Genomic DNA, 6,000 nt, shown 5'->3' on the forward strand with positions numbered 1-6,000 from the left:
AGGATCACTGCTAACAATTACTGCATGTGCTTTATAGTTATATCTAGCTATCTACATCTTTGTTTTCTTCATATAGTGGAATTTGTTTTGTTTCAGACATATTCAATCACTTTGTATGCATTATTTTATGGGTTGCTGAATTTTACCCTGGTACTGGTCTTCATCCTGGTCAAAGGGATGGAGAAAGGACTGATGAAAGCAAAAACAGGTAGTTTATTCGAAGATAAAAAACAGGTGATATTTCTCAAACAGTTTTAGACACCAAGGTGTCAATTCTATTGTGTCAAGCCTCTTCTCAAAGGATCCAGGGGAAAAAATACTCCACAAAAATCTTATTTCTAAAAGATAAAAAAAAAAGTCTAAAGGTACCTGAAACCTGGAAGAATCAGCAGTAAATTGTCAACAGGAAGTAGAATATGCCAAGGCAAGCGTGTGAACCACTTGCTTTGGCAGCTTTCACTGTTAGAGGGATGTGAACTGCCCCGAAGACCGAGCTGGTTTAGTGGGGAAAGCAAAGTAGCCCTAGGAGCTATTGGTGAGGCTCAGAACCTCTGGTTTCAGTGGGATGGCCTCTATTCTTCAGTCTGTACAACACTGCTGTTCTTGGAATTGATCGACCTTTCTAGAAGTAAAGTGGGATTAAGACACTGCAGACATGCAGGGCAACAATATGCCCTTTACTTGGCCTATCTCCACATTTCCAGACCAGTTCATTCTGGTCAGAGTGACCATTGCTAGAGTTTAAGAAGGTAGAAGAAGCTCGTGTAAAACTCCAGTCCTGAAGAGTTGCCCTGGGCATGGTTAATTTTATATGGGACACTATATTTATTCTTCTTTAATGAACATTTATTTCTACCTTTTGTCATTTAAAAATATAGCAATGAGATTTTTACATGTCTCCTGGAACACATACATCAGGGTTTCTCTAGGAGAGTATTTTTCGAACTCTGATCTGTAACCCAGTAGTAGGTTGTGAAATCGGTTCACTGAGCTAAAACCAATATTCTTAAAAACTACTTTGAATACAATAGAAAATATTGGAGTTTATAATACATAGTAAGAACAAATATTATGTTCTAAAGCTTTCTGTGCTTATATATGTGTACTACACATTGTTATCACTAATAGCTATCAATGGAATACAGGGATACAGGTACATTCTTAATGTGGGTTTGCTGAGAATACACAGTTTCTAAGAAAATACAAAATTGCTTTCCAAATTTGTTTTCAGAAAACTAAAATTTCTACAAGCAGTTTTTAAGTTTACATTTAGCTGCAATCTTTATGGAAGGTCTTCAAATTTTTCCCAACATAGTGATATGCCAATTTGCATCCACTGTGATTTTGATATACATAACTTGATTACCAATCCTGTTCATCTAATATTTAAGATCATTAGGGTTTCCTCTTTTGAGAAGTGCCTCTCTCTGTCTTTTCCCTATTTATTTTTGTTATTTTTTTATACTTTTTCTTGTAAATTTCATGTATGTATTTTATGGAGAGAGAGAGAGAGAGAGAGAGAGAGAGAGAGAGAGAGAGAGAGAATTTTAATATTTATTTTTTAGTTTTTGGCGGACACAACATCTTTGTTTGTATGTGGTGCTGAGGATCGAACCCGGGCCTCACGCATGCCAGGTGAGCGCGCTACTGCTTGAGCCACATCCCCAGCCCCTTTTATGGGTTTTTTTGTTTCCAAACTAAAATGTATTTTCTCAAATTATGGATAAATTTTCACTTCATCTCTGTCACCTTTTGATAAACAGAGTTATTAATTTTCAGGTACTTAAACTGATCTGTTTTCCTTTGTTGGTTTGTGAATTTTGTATACATTGAAGAATTCTTGCCCTACCTTAAGTCATAAAGCTATTGTTGTTTGTTTTCTTCCTTTTTCTTAAATTTTACCATTCAGATTTAAGTCTTCATTTAATCTGAAATTGATTTTGGTGTTTGGTATGAGGTAGAAATCCAATTTTAATTTTTATAATGGTGGACTTTTGTTCAAGAATCATTTGTGGAATAATTCATTCTATCCCCACTGATCAGCAGCCTAATTCCACATGTGTCAAAATGTTTTTGGACTTTTTTTTTTTTTTAAAGAGAGAGAGAGAGAGGAGAGAGAGAGAGAGAGAGAATTTTTAATATTTATTTTTTAGTTCTCGGCGGACACAACATATTTGTTGGTATGTGGTGCTGAGGATCGAACCCTGGCCGCACGCATGCCAGGCGATTGCGCTACCGCTTGAGCCACATCCCCAGCCCCATGTTTTTGGACTTTTGATTATAGTTCATTCGTTTTGTGTTAATTACTACAACTTCCCCAGCTTTTGTCTTAACAATGTCTCAGCAATATTTAGATCTTTTCTCTTCCATATAAATTTTAGGGGGTTATTTCTTTTACTTTTTTAAATGGACATGTAAAAATTATATATTTTATGGGGCACCATATGATGTTTTGATACACATAACATTGTACGATGTTTAATCCAGAGTAAACAAATGATTTCCACATTTATCATTCATTTGTCATTAATCATTTCTTTTTGGTAAAATAATTGAAAATCCTTTCTTCTATCTCATTTGAAATGTATAGTAAGTACATAATAGCTATCTATAGTAATACTGCTGTGCAATGGAACACTGGAACTTATTTCTTTTAACTATAACTTAGTACCCATTGATCAACTTTTCCCCAACCAATTCTCCCCCCTACACCTATATAAAAATTTTTTGGCCAGAGAATGGGTTGGTTAGGTACCAGAACTCAGGGCACTTGCCCACTGAGCCACATCTCTAGTCCTATTTTTTTTATAGGTTGTTCAAAACATTACATAGCTCTTGACATATCATATTTCATACTTTAGATTCAAGTGGGTTATGAACTCGGTATCACTGAGTTGCTTAGCACCTCACTTTTGCTGAGGCTGGCTTTGAACTTGCAATCCTCCTGCCTCACCCTCCAGAGCTGCTGGGATTATAGGCATGTGCCACCACATCCAGCAATTTTAAAAGCAGTTTATAGATTTCAAAAAAAGTCTTTTGGAACATTTAATTAAATTTATCTGTAAATACTTTATGTTATTGCTATTTTAAATATTATTTTATAAATTGTACAATCTGTTCATTGTGTATACATAGAATTATACTTATTTTTAATAGTTGTATTTTTTTTCATGCTTAGTCATTTTGATTTACTGTCTCATCCGTATTTATACTTTGCCCAGAAGCATCTGAGGGTTAATGGTTACTTTACCTGTTGACAATTTTCTTTCTCTCTGTCTAATCCTTATACTTATTTTTGTTACACCACTTATTGATCTGGGTAGGATATTCAGAGCAAGTCACTTTGTCTTAGTCCTGACTTTAATTGGAATGCAATTAAACATTTTGCAATTAAATACAATGTTTGCTATAGGGTTTTTGTAGATATCTTCATCAGCTTAAGTGAGTATTTTTCCACTTAAATTTTTTAAAGCAAATTTAATCATGAACAGGTATGGATACTATTGAATAATTTTATGCATTTATTGACATAAGCATATGTTTTTCTATAATGTATTTATATTGAATATAATTAACATATTTCCTGTATGTTGATATGTTAATATCTTCCTGGCAGAACACCACCCTGGGCATGATATATATTTAAATTATTGTAATAGTTTTGCCTGTTGTTGGAAATGTTTACATTTTCATTCAAGAGTGAGATTAGGCTGTAAATTTAAATGAAGCACTTATAAAGGGTGATAACCTGAATTGAGTTCTGAAGTCTTTTTATATCAATGAGTAGTTAGGAGGGGAAGTTTATTCAGGATGAAGCAAATGTTAACTATGATTAGAAAACAAGTACCTATTTTTGAAGTGATATTTTTAAGTATCTTTATACTGAATATTCATTAACTTCAGAAATTTACAAGCACTTATATAATAATATAGTTGTTAAAAGTTAAGAATTAGGCAAACTGATTTTGAATCCTGGGACTCTTGTTTACTAATTCTATGTAATTCAAATTTTTAATTCCTTCTTTTAGCCTCAGTAACTTTATCTGAAATATGGGCCTAATAATTGGCCCTACTTTATTGGAATCATATAATAAATTTGAAGATGGCTGGGGATGTGGCTCAAGCGGTAGCGCGCTCGCCTGGCATGCGTGCGGCCCGGGTTCGATCCTCAGCAGCACCACATTACCAACAAAGATGTTGTGTCCGCCGAGAACTAAAAAATAAATATTAAAAATTCTCTCTATCTCTCTCTCTCCTCTCTCACTCTCTCTTTAAAAAAATTAAATAAATAAATTTGAAGAGCTAAAACAGTATTTGGTATAAAGTTAATATTCAACAAATGTCATTTCTATTATTTTAATTTTATTGAGGTAATAATATTAATAAGTGATTCAATATATATTTCTATTTTTAATTTTAAATTTGTTAAATTAAAATTTTTACTACTTTTATTCCAAATTTAGAGTATTACTACTCTATTCCAAATTTCTATTCATAGAAATTTTCATCTCCTTTATTGCAGTATAGAAAACAATTGAGATTTTATATGTTAATTCGTCCATCATACCTCTAAGTTATATCAGTTGCTGGAATTGAGAGAGGGTTGATGGCTGTCTACCAGTAGAAACTGTGAGGATGGTGTGATTGGACTGTAAAGGTTTTCTAAAGTATCACCAACTTTAAACAATAATATACATGACACCATCGTATATATATCTAGCATATTTTCTCCAAGAAGGAAAGATTTTGTGATGAACCTCAGCAATTCCTACAATTATTGTAATAATCAGCAATATTATAATGTCTTCACCCTTCATAAAATTCCTACAAATAGTACACCTTAGTTATATAGTTTAAAGATTAAAGAATAATTTGATAGCTAGACAGCATGGATTCAAATCTCAGTCTACCACCAAGATAAGTGCTGGAATCTGTGCCTTGGTTTCCTTATCTGGACATAACATAATAATTATTTGGAGATGGGGGAAATTGAGTTAATGTACTAAGAACCTCATTAATCCATAGACAGACTTTTTTCTATTATCTACCATTATCTTTACTATACAAGTGAAAGGAGGCTAACTTTTGTTTAACTTTTGGGTATTATATAACAATGTCCTAAAATGTCCTATTTAATTGATAATTTTTCTTTAGCCAACTCAAATCTTTGTAATGTTATTTTAATCCCATCTTTTTGTTTAGGCTTACTATGTATTATGCCTAAATATCAAATCATAAGGCCATCACTTAGGGATCTTATCTCGAAGCTAAACAATTAAACTTCTTTACTTTTCCTTATAGTAATCAACATTTTTCAGAGAAATGATTTTTAATGTAATGATTATATTAAGATATTTTTTCATGGAATTCATAAATTATATCTTTAATATTTCAACCTGATAAATACTTTCCAACTTTGAAATTCATATTAGCAGTATCTAAATGAGTTATACAGCATCTTGCCAGGAGCAATTTATCTGTATCCATGTTAAAATACTATGGACAACATCATCATTATTCCAAGTCAAATTTTTATCCTTAAACCCAAATACATATTTTTTTCAAATATATTCACTGCACCAGTCCCCAGTAAATATATTTTTAGAGGAAATGAAAGTCAGTTCAATAATACCCATGGGCACCTAATACCCTTGCATAATCATTCTGACTTGGTTGAGAAGCGTTGTTGTATGGACATTACCTACCTCATGGGAATGCTGTGAGGATTAGAGAAATATCTGAAAAATGATTTGAGCTTCTTCAGGAAAGATGTTATTAATATGAGATGGTATTTTTATTTGAATGAGTAAGAGATTGAAAGAGGATTATTTCCCAAAGTGGAATGGAGGCCTGGTGCTGAAGGAATCAAATGCTCCACCTTAAATAAGATGGATTACAGTGATATCAAAGGGACACTCTGCTGGTTCAGATCTGAGTGGCAAGAGTAAGGAAGCAGCTCTAATCCTCAATCCAGCCAGCTTTGTTTTTTTCTGAATAGAT

Source organism: Urocitellus parryii, chromosome 16 (assembly GCF_045843805.1).
Source record: "Urocitellus parryii isolate mUroPar1 chromosome 16, mUroPar1.hap1, whole genome shotgun sequence".
NCBI lineage: Eukaryota > Metazoa > Chordata > Mammalia > Rodentia > Sciuridae > Urocitellus > Urocitellus parryii.